Below are 11,199 nucleotides of genomic sequence, written 5' to 3'. Positions count from 1 at the left end.
AGCCTCTGCCGAGGGAAGACCGGGCCGGGGTCCAGCCCCCTACCCCGGCACCAGCATCGGAGGACTCTGCCCCCCTCCACCCGCTTTGCCAGCTCCGCCACGGGGCCGCCAGAATGACAAAGACAGACCATCTCCAGGCCGGACACTAAGATTTTTCCAGCCCCATAAAGGAAAAATAAAATCAGAAGCCGCAGATGACATTGGGTTTGGAGCACGTATGTGCTCGCTAATCAAATCCACGTGTGCGTGGAGCATGATTAAAACTGAAAAGAAGGAAAACAACTTTTAATTTGTTTGCAGAGACCCGAGGCAACGTCGGTGCCCTTGGGGCTTCTGCTGAGACCCCTGAGGGGACAGCTCAGGGTTCGTGGCGGGGACAGCGCTGCTGGTGCACAGGTGATTTTGTTTGCGGTGACCAGGGGTCATCTCCTCGTTCTGTAGGGGCGGGGAGGGTATAAAAACTGCCCCTGGTGTTGCTGTGACACGGGTCGTGTCTACATCTTAGCGAGAGATGGAACCCCGAACCTCTAAGCAGAGCTTTTGGGGTTTTCTGAACGAGGCCAGCACACAGGCATCACCCCGATGCACATCCTAATATTGGGGAACAGAGCAGGGTTCTCGCTCACGGCACCATAAACTCCCCGCCGACTGTCGCCGCTCCAGGGGTGTGTTGTGACGTCCCAGTCCCCCTGCGCCCGTGACACTCACAGGCCTATGTGTCCCGCAAACACGGGGTTCTTGCCAAGTCATAGACTGTGTTTTGCGAGGATGTCTCCTTTCCCCCAAAAAGGAGTCCAAAAAAGAGAGATTATCCCAGCCTCATAAGGAACGATTTCACAGGCAATTTGCAAGGAGATTTTCTCCAGTTTTACGTGGACCCGCGGGCCTGTGACCCCAGCCGCGTGTGCACGTGCGGTTTGGGTCACCGTCACGCGCCTTGCTCGGGGGACATTCCCCGTCTGTGACCTCGCTCCTAAGCTGGAGGTCGCACGGCTCGTGAGAAGCCACCGTCCATTGTTCTATTGGACTGTAAAGGCTGTAACATGAGTGTGCACAGCTTTTGATAAACACGGGGCGGGGGGGAGCGGATTCTGCACACGGTTTACAGCCTTCAATACAAGTAACTACTCTGCAGACACCCGCCGTGTGAGAGCTGTGCTCCAGCCCCACGAGCACCCCACGAGCGCCACCCCGAGCACCCCCCGCAAGCGCCCCCAGGTCCACTGTGCGGCAGCCCCAGGTCCACGCACCTCTGCCACGATGCAGTGCTGCCAGCTCACAAGGCCGAGGGGGCAGGACCTCGCCCTCCCTCCGTGGACCCCCGAGGCCTTGGCTTCCTCTGCATCCCGATTGTATACTGCTTTCCTTAAGTCGGGCTCCCCGAAATGTACCAGCCTCACACCCCACACAAGTGTCTCCGGGGCCACTTCATTCTTGCTCATCCACGGCACCTGCTTTCCTGTCTTTCCTGATCCATTTTTGCCTCCGAGAAGCAAGCGCGTGTCACGCTTGATAGGTCATCGCGGGCGCACCTGGGGAGCCCCTTGTTATGAACTGAGGCTTGAAACCCCCACCTCCTACCCCTCAAAGCAATGACCTCGGGAGGGGGGCCCCTGGGACGTACGTAGGTCATGGAGGTGGGGCCCTCACAGTGGGATTCGTGCTCTTTTGGAAGGGACCCCAGCGAGCTCCCCGCCCCCCTCCACCCATGAAGATGCAGAGAGAAGGCGTCCAGCTGTGACCCAGACGGCGCCCTCACCGGACGCTGAACCCACCTGCGCTTTGACCTTGGACTTCAGCTGCAGAGCTGCGAGAAACGAGCGTCTGGTGTCGAAACTCCCGTCTACGGCATCTTCGCTGTGGTACCCCGAATGCACGAGGACCCCACCTTCAGCCACATCCTCTGCGAGTGTGAGGGGGAAGTCCACGCCTACAGAGCGATCGTCCCCCCTGGGACACCGGCTCCCCTCGAGGGTCACCTGGGGAGCTGTCAAAAATCCCACGCCCAGGCCTTGCCCAGGCCGAGTGAGCCGGGAAGGCTGGGCGCGGGCCCAGGCAGCAGCGTTTCTTGGACTGACCAGGCTGGTGACCGAGGTGGCGAGCCATCTCGAGAGGGAAGCCACCAGCTGCGGGGGAGGCGGCATTCAGAGCCGAGCCCTGGGACCCCATCCCCGAGCTGGGGGAACAGGGACAAAGGTCAGGGTCCCAGAGCCCGGTACCCCGTTTCTCGGCCTTCCCACTGCCTTCCGACAGGAAACCACGGAGCGGCTTCGGGCCTGGGAGGAAGAGGAAGAAACGCGCGGCTTTTCCTTCGGATGACTGTGTGCAGGCCGCGGTGCCCCACGTGTTATTGCGAAGCCTAGACTGTTGCTGGGGCGATGGCGGCTCCTTGGCAACCAGGAAGGTCATACTCCCCCCCCACCCCCCGGAGCTGCAAGGTCAGCCGCAAGGTCGAGCCAGCCTGGGAAAGCCCAGCCGGTGCAAACAGATTCCGCCTCAAAACAGACCGAGGCCTCCTCCCCCTCCACCCACCTCTATGGGTTTCTTCCCTCTGCCCGACTGGTCGTCAAAAGAGCTTCTGATCGGTTTCAGTTTGGCTCTGAAGCTGCTCAGGTGGCTGCCATTCTAGGCCTTTCCGTGAGGACAGTCACGAAGCCAGGCATGACGCTGGGCAACGTCCACAGGGTGGTCCCCTTCCTCGCTCGTCACCGGTTTTCTGCTGAGATCCCCTGTGAGGACACCGACCACTGCTGGCGGAGGATCCACGCTCTAGAAATTAGCTGTGTTTACTCCACACGTTGAATGATATTAGGACCGTTAAAACTTAAATCCGAGAGAAATACACTAAATAAGTTTTCCTTGCAGGACGAAGCCTCCTGGCGTGCACTGCGATTTGTAGCAGGGACGCAGAACTGAGTCTTTGGTGTCCGCGGGCTGTGCGTGGTCTCGCCGACACCGCCGTGCGGGCCAGGGCCCGGGCCGGCAGAGGGCAAAGCCTCGGGTCACCAAGCTTTGGACGCCGGTCCCGTGGGTGGGCGGGAGCACACGGGCCAGCTGCACGGAGCAGGCGTGTTCTCCTGCAAGCTCCTTAGAGATTTAAAGCGTCCGTGACGACAGCATCTCAGCGTGGTGCCCTTAGGGATTCTCCCGGCGAGGAGCTGGTTCGCGGCGTGTTCCCTGAGCCGTGAGCTGGGGTTAGAGACCGGGGCGGGGGGCCGACAGCAGACGTTTTGCTCATGTTTCAGGAACAATCAGAACGAGGCTTAACGGTCAGACCCTTTCTCGTTCGGAAGCAGCATTGTCCTGAATGGTGCAGGTGAACCCTCAATGCTGTCACACACGTCCTTTTAAAAGTGAGCTAGAGAGAGATGTGACACACGTGACCACGGAGGCAGAGTTTGGAGACATACGGCCACCAGCCAAGGACTACGACCGCCACCGGAGACCGGAAGTGTGAGGAATGGCTTCTGCCCTGGAGCCCCCGAGGGAGCACGGACCTGCCGGCACGGTGACCGCCGCTCTGTGTCTGTAGGGACTGATTTGTGCCTGTAGATACCGATTCGGGCGACTGGCCTCTAGAGCTAGGAGATCAAGTGTGTGTTATTTTAAACCACCAAGTACGTGGCATTTTGGCACAGCAGTTACAGGCCACTAACAAGGGGGTCATCAGAATAGGCCCGAGGAGGGCGCTTTGGAGGGAGCCTGCATTTAAGTGGGTGGCGATGGGGACGTAGGGGAAAAAGCCAGTGTCAGCATCTGAGATGGCGGGAAGATAGACAGCCCATGGGAGTAGCTCTGAGCTCCCCTCCCCAGGGACCCAGCCCGGTCCAGGTGCCCCTGACAGCATTCTTCTCCCGGTGTTCCCGGGAACCTCGTGACATGGGCTCTGGAGTCTCCTGTGTCCCCTGCTGAGCACACGTTCCACCCCCCCGCCCCCCACGCCTCAGTCCCTCCATCTGGAGGCTGCCGCGGAGCTAACAGCATTCGTGGCCCTTAGGACAAGCCAGGCGAATGCCAGGTGCATCGTGGGGAGCTCCCTCTCAGGCTTGTGAGATGCAGGTGAAGGGCGGTTTGCAGGTGGTAAGGCCCACGGCTTGCTTCTTGCAGAGCAGGTGTGCTGGCTGGAAAGTGGTCTCGGGAAGAAGAGTCACCGAAGCCACTTCACCTCCAACCCTCTCTAGAGAATTCTACTCATTACCCCTCATGCCTCAGACCGTGGATGTGGGGAGCCAGCCGACCCTGACAAGGCCTCCGTAGACCCAGTTTTCTGCCCGACGGAGCCCTCGTTTCTCACCGGGCCACCAAACGTGGCCCTGGCACGTGCTGCAGTAGGTCTGGCTTGTTGTTGTTGTTGTTGTTGTAGGTCTCAGGCTTCGTATGACAAGATGCAGCCGTCCACTGTCATCAGTCACGTGCCCAGCTGCAGATTTCAAGCGACCCATGGAAAGGACATTGCTGGTCTTCGGTACCTTGGCAGTGGCCTGGGTCCAGCAGTGTTGGATCTGTAAGTACGAGCTTCACATCCGAAGCCTGTGAGCCAAGGGCACCACGCCAAGTCCCCGAGATTCGTGGGGCACGCGTGGAAGCTGCCTGAGTCTGTTGCCTCCTAACTTTCTCCCTTCCTTGAAACTCAGACAACTGATCTTTGTCCCTTTGTCCCCGTGCTGAATTTCTTGGGAGCCTTTAGCAAAGGAGCTGAGAAAATTTTGTTTGATTCCCAGAGTTAATGGCATAAGCCATGATGTCCCCAGAAGCCTTCTCAGCTCTTAAGTCAAATGCCAAAACATAAATACTTCCACCCTCGGGGCTGGGAGTCTGCAAAAGCGAAAATAGCTACCCCTTAGGTCAGCAGTCCTCGCATGTGGCTGCCACCCCCGTGGGACATCACAGTCACTTGCGGGCTGGGAGGCGGTGGTGGATGAGACACTGGGGACCCACGTCTGGCGGTGGGGACTGTGAAAACTCTGCAGGGACCGAGGCCTCCATGGGATCAAGAGGAGCCTGATCCTTTCCAGGGGCAGTGACGATGGCTGAATGTCTGTGGCTGAGAGGCAGCGGAGCGGTGACTCAGCCTCGGGGCCTCCCCCTGGCCCAGGCGCCCTGTCCGCCCACCGCTTCCTGGTTGCGGGGCACCCACACACAGAGGCCGGGCCTGGACGAGCCCGGCACACTGTTTCCCACAGTGAGGGGGACGTGCCCACGGAGACAGAGTCAGCCGGGGCGGGCGGTGGGGCCCGCTTCCTCTGCTGACTCCTTATTCCCAAAGAAGCCGAATGCTTGTAAGTGGTGAGCTCGGGCTCGGCCAAGCTGATCCAGATCGGCAGGAAATGGAAAAGTTATGACTGTGCTGAGAAGCTGCTTTTATTCCCCTAAGCCAGATCAGCCTTGTGAAGCCTCGTGAGGCCTGTGCAAAAAGGCAGACCATAGAACTTTCTAGAAACCTGAACGATTAACACCAAAGCGGCAGTAAAGATGATGCTCCCACTGAAACAGGCTAGACCGGTCCTTCTAGAGAGATCTCGGGTCCCAGTGTGTGTTCCTGAGGTGAGGAGACTTGGGGGCCAGGGTACCAGTCACCCATGAAGAAGCTCACGGAATACCTCGGGGCCCGGGGCTTCCCCGAATTGTCCCAGGCTGAGCCCTGCCCCGGAACGTGTTTGGAAGTGACCCGGGCTTGGAACTGGGAGGTGGACGCCGAGGTGACAGACCCCCGAGGGCTCTCTGGCTGAGGCGGCAGGGTCTGCCTCAGGCCTCTGGGCGGCTTGATGCTCAGGGGGAAGGCGCTCCCTCGGTGTGCTGGGGGAAGGACACGGTGGCCCTCTCCACCAGGCTGGGCCCCCTGTGGTCACGCGCACTCGTTTTCCCGGTCCCCATCCAGCTCATGCTGGGAAAGGACCCAGCTGCCCCCCTCGCGGCCCCAGCGGGGAGCTCGCCGAGCCCGGGCTCTGTGCCGGGCGCTGGGCACACACGGTGCATGTGGCGAGCGTGGAGCTTCCACTGCCCGGGGAGAACACGGACGATGACAGACCGCGATCCGTTGTAAAGGAAATTAAAGGACGGCTCAGCAGGGAAGAGAAGCCAGGGTGCCGGGTGGGGTGCTGGGTGGGGTGCCGGGTGGGGTGCCAGGTGCTTCTCCACGCCGAGCCACGGGGGACGGCGGGCGAGCGAGACCGGGGAGGCGGGGTCCCCGGCCTGGTGGGGCGCAGACTCACCGCGATGCCCAAGGCGACTCTGGCTGCTCCGCAGGCCGAGGCGCAGGACGTCGAGGGGTCCATTAGCCCAACGAGCCAGCGCGACAGGCCCCTCGGGGCTCTGCGCCTGAGGCCAGTGTGAGCAGCAGGCAGGAAGGGGCGCCGCTCGCCGGTGTCCACTGCCCCTGGGAGGGCGCCGGGCGGGGGCCAGGCGGACGCGGGGCGGACAGAGGCGCCGTCTCCCCACCGCAGGCCGCGGAGGGACACAGGACCCGGAGTGGAAAAGCGCGGGGCGGGGCGAACAAAGGAAATAACTTGATTTCCTAAGTCTCCTCCCAAACCTCTCTCTGAAGGACGGGGAGGTGTTTGAATTGGAGCTTGATGTTCCACGCGAGCCCGCGGGATGTGCCCGCGCAGCCCCGCCTGAGACGGACCTCACCTGCTGACGGCGCCCAGCCCCTCGGGGTGCAGACGGCTCGAGCTACACGCCTGTCTGGATCCTTCCTTCTGAATCTGGCCACCGACAGGGGAAGATTTGGTCACTTGATCACTCTGGGGTCGCGTCTTTGAATTGACTCCGTGCTGAGCTCCACCCAGGCAGAGCCCAGGTTTTGTCTGCGTTAAATCACACATGAAACTTAAAGACGCCTTGACACCCTTCTGCAGTGAGGAGGAGGGAGAGGGGAGGGGTGGTGCACCCCTAGGCCTGTGTCTGCCCACTGGACGGCGTAGGGGGGAAGCGAGGCCTACGCCACAGCCGCGTGGCGGGATGACTTCCTCCTTCTCGACCATGCCCTGGGCTGAGCTCAGTCACAGAGAAGGTCAAGGAACCTCGGAAGGAAGAGCATGTGGCCCCGCGACGGGGGTGGGACACCCAGCCTACGACGGGGACGGGGTCACCGAGAAGCCTTGCTGCTCAGAGCCAGGCCAGACACTCTGCCTTCACCCCGAGTGTCACAGTCAGGAAAACATTCGGGTTCCTCAGCACGACACGTCACGTGGACGTGGAGTCATGAGCCCTCGGCAAAATAGTCGCTTCCTCTAGCTAAATGAGGCACCGTGAGCCTGTCGCTGAGCTGCTCTGATGACAGCTGGATTCACAAGCTTAGACCTGTGTCTAAGAACAGATATCTATGAGAAATTCCCCGGGCTCGATGCGCAGGAGCTTCTTTCTACCTCTCGTCAACAAGGCAAGTCAGGAACTAGACTTAAGTCTCCTGAGCGTGGCTGTGGACCTCCAGACTCTTTGATTTTCTGGGACTCCATCATCATTAAAAATTTTATTTCAACTTGTCTGACGCCTCAAAAAACAGAAGCGACATTAGATACAGAGGCAATGCCCAGGGATCGTGGCGGGCCGCAGGGAGCTGTGTGCAGACAGGGAAGTCTGCTGGAGAAGGCGCCGGCACAAGGGTCCCGGAGGCTCAGGGGACTTGCTGCTCAGGGGTGGGTCTGCCTTCCACCCATTTCCCACCTGGAATGTTCTCTCCAGTCTCCAGGAAGCAGTGCTGTCAACCTGCCCTCAAGGCCAGGGCGACACATGGGCTGACGCCCCATCTGACCGGCCAGTTAAGGGACGCGATCTCCTGGATAAGAAATCCACCTTTCCCCCTGGGAACTTGCATCTTTGCCATTTTTCCAACTGGGGGCCAAGATCTGGCAACTTTCTGTTCTGATCTCAAGAAAGGTCAAATGAAGGATTCCGTACCCGGAGGAAGAAGCCCCAGGTGGAACCCAAGAAGGCCTTGGGCAGGCCAAGGACACAAACCCCTGAGTGCACCCCGCACACGTGGCTTCAGGGAGAAACTGGGCGGTTCGCCCCTCCGGCCTCGCGGGACACCTGGAGGAACCCCTGCGGCCTCTCCCTCCCTCCTGTCCACGCCCATAAAGTGTCGTCAGTGAAGTCCTGGTGGACTGATCCCAAGAGGATTTCCGCGGGCACTCTCCCTCCTCCTCCCCTGAGAGGCAGGCTCCAGATTCGGTCACCAACGAGGGAGAGTCTTGCGCGGTTGTCGTCCGCTCAGGAAGTCTCTGCGGACACCCTGACACCGTTCCGGCGGTGACTCTCGACTTCCGATGCGATGAGACTCTCAGGCCTCATGTCCGCCTTCCGTAGACAGGACACGCCACGACCTCCCGCACCCCACAGCCCCTGCGGGGAGATGATGCTCGAAGTGCCTTTTGGCTTCTCCGTAAAGGCGAGACAGCGAAGACCCAGACGGTGTGACTTGCCCAAAATAATATGGTGACTCACAGAGAAAATGAGAAAGGAAACACAATCCCTAGGATTGCGGCCTGTGAGACCATTTTCCTTGTCTTCTTAAAAGAAAGGCACAAATTAAAACTAATCCACATCGTGCTGTAAAATTTTACTTCGCTGAGAATATCGTTCTACAGAAAAAAGGGAAGTTTGTCTCTGGTCACAGGGCTTGCTAATTTTCAGTGTGTTTAAGTAATTAAAATCAGACTGAGTTTATAAGGGAAAAAGATTTTATGCAGTTAATTTAATTTTGTATTTGTTCGCATAGAAATATTTTCTACTTCCTATTATACACAAAACAGCATATACATAAATGAGTCTAATTCTTTCCCTGTATTAACCTTCTAAAAGATACTCACATATGTTAGCCACGAATGGAAAAGAGAACACAGATAAAATAAATTAGAAATGGAAAATAACAAGCAAAAGAAAAACATTTTTTGAGTCATAAGACTATTGTGCAGAACTCCATGCAAATAAATTAAAGTTAATACGACGTTTTGACCTCTGAAACTTTGTTCCCCTGAGGGCATTTTGAGAAGAAACATTTTAATCAGAGTTCCAAGGGTACGGATGGATTTACTGTGAAATAGTTATTTTCCAGAGTGAATTCCATTTGACCAAATGAGATTCTCTTTGTCCAACTTTCTAAAAATCAAAATAAGGATGTGGCTCCGTAGTATAGCGGTGAGCACGTCTGCTTTACATGCAGAAAGTCCTGCGTTCATGCCCCAGTGGAGCCACAGTCCATGGTCTACGGCCACGCCACCCTGAACAAGCCTGATGTCTGATCTTGGAAGCTAAGCAGGGTGGGGCTTGGTTGGTACTTAGATGGGAGACCACCTAGGAAGACCAGGTGCTGTAGGTATAAATAATAATAATAAGTTAAAAAAAAAATAAACACTTTTGTTTACCTGTTCCATTTTACTGAAATAATTTCCACCGAAGTCAGTTTTCTTCATGTATTAGGGAGAGTGTATAATAAAAATCAGTATCTGACTCCTCAGTTAGTATAATTTTAACAGTCACTGCTTTCGCCATGATAAGTTAGTTTTTCTTTTGTGGTCATTACCCATTGTCTAATTTTCCTGTCAAAATTCGAACATATGAATTTAGGCAGGACGATTTATTTCTTGCAAACTTTTACTCTGTGGAGCTTTAGTCATTGTCAGTTTCGTTTTGTATTGATTTTTTTTCCTGCAAATATTATTGACTATGAATTGGCTTTTGTAATTTGAAGAACTATGATGACATTTTTGAGCCAGCTTTTTTTTTTTAAGCAGGAAGAAGGAGAATAAAGAGAGGAAGATGGGAGGATGAAGGGGGGAGCAGCTGGCGAAACTCAGAGATGCAAAGAGTTAGAAAGGCTGCGAGCGAGCGTGGTTGAAAGTCTTGAGGGTGAGGAGAACAGAGAAGACAAGCACCATGTGGTTTCACTTATATGCAGAATCTAAAAAAAAAAAAACACAACAACAAAAAAACAACAAAACAAACCCCAAACAAACGAACAAACAAAATAAAACAGAAACAGACCCGTAGATACGGAGAACAAGCTGATGGCTGCCAGACGGGAGGGCCGTGGAGGGTGGTTGGGGGGAAAAAAAAATCAACCATCCTCTCACGATTTAAAAGAAATCTTGAGAGCGAAAGGAACAGGTTTGAATATCGAGGCGGGAAGATGGCGTAGAAAGAATGCTTTCCGCTTCGCTCTTTCATGCTTTGAGAAGCACGTTCTTTCCTTAATTTTTGTGATAACATATTCTCCGGTTTTCTTCTGATCTCTGTCGACACTGCTCGCTCCCTGGAAGGCTCATCTGCAGAATTATTGAATGTCAAGATTCCTGGGTGTTTTGTCCAAGTTTCTCTCCTCTTCCAAACGCAGTTGACCACGGACGAGCTCATTCACACCCATGGCTACGAAAACCATTGATTTTACCTCGCAAACATTCAGATCGACCTAATTCCCTCCTCGCCCTCAGCATCACCCGGCCAGCGTGAACCGCTCGTCCTGCATCTGAGTGTGAGCCCTGGTGTCCCAAGCACCTGCCTGCATCCACCTGTGCTCCCTGCTCTCCCCGGCCCCGTTCTTTCTCCAGAGAGAAGCAAAGCGATCTTCCAAAAGTCTCCTTTGGAGATCCCCATGGTACATATATTGGGAAAAAAAATATTTCAATAAATAATGGATAAAACTGGATGACAAAAGACATGAAAAGACTCCACCCATCAAATCATTTTCAAATTGCTTAAAACCAGGGATTAAAAATGTTTAGAAGAAACGGCCTTCATCAGCCGTAAGCATCTTATTTCAGTTCTCATCACTTCCCCAGGATCCCAAGTAAAATGTACCCAACGTAAATAGCACCTTTGCCCCCCAATATAATTGCATTTTAAATAGATAACAATGTACCTTGGGAAAGTAGGACAGTAAATGTTCCTTTCTAAGACTCTGCTTTAAAGGTACACGCTGGGGAGGGTGAGAGTTGGCTGAGAGAAGCCACGACGACATCCCGTGACAGAGACGTGAACCACTCTGCCTTTGTGCTCATTCACACGTCTCGACACGAGAAACAGCAGACGAAAAATACCTTTAGTCCTCACTTGTTAATAGTCAAAAATAATACCGATAAAGCTTTGAGTTTCGTCAACAGTGGGATTGAGCGTCTTGAGTATCAGGTCAAACGTGAGGTCTCTACACGGATTGACATGTTGAGTCTCAAAGCATCTCTGTGGGGAGGGTATGGCTGTCCC

At 55.4% G+C, this 11,199-nt stretch overlaps 1 long non-coding RNA gene and 1 pseudogene across 1 annotated transcript; both read left to right on the top strand.

Annotated features, from left to right (window-relative positions):
- Positions 1–5,006: 5,006 nt before the first annotated feature.
- On the top strand, positions 5,007–8,964 carry LOC120600806 (uncharacterized). The gene is made up of 2 exons (XR_005652291.1): positions 5,007–5,544; positions 6,545–8,964. It is a non-coding gene; the product is annotated as an uncharacterized LOC120600806 (long non-coding RNA).
- Positions 8,965–9,203: 239 nt separating this feature from the next.
- LOC120601879 (uncharacterized) lies at positions 9,204–9,319 on the top strand (annotated as a pseudogene).
- Positions 9,320–11,199: the final 1,880 nt, after the last annotated feature.

Source organism: Pteropus medius, unplaced genomic scaffold (genome assembly GCF_902729225.1).
Source record: "Pteropus medius unplaced genomic scaffold, Ma_sr-lr_union100, whole genome shotgun sequence".
NCBI classification, from domain to species: Eukaryota; Metazoa; Chordata; class Mammalia; order Chiroptera; family Pteropodidae; genus Pteropus; species Pteropus medius.
This window is presented reverse-complemented; position numbering and strand designations above follow the sequence as displayed.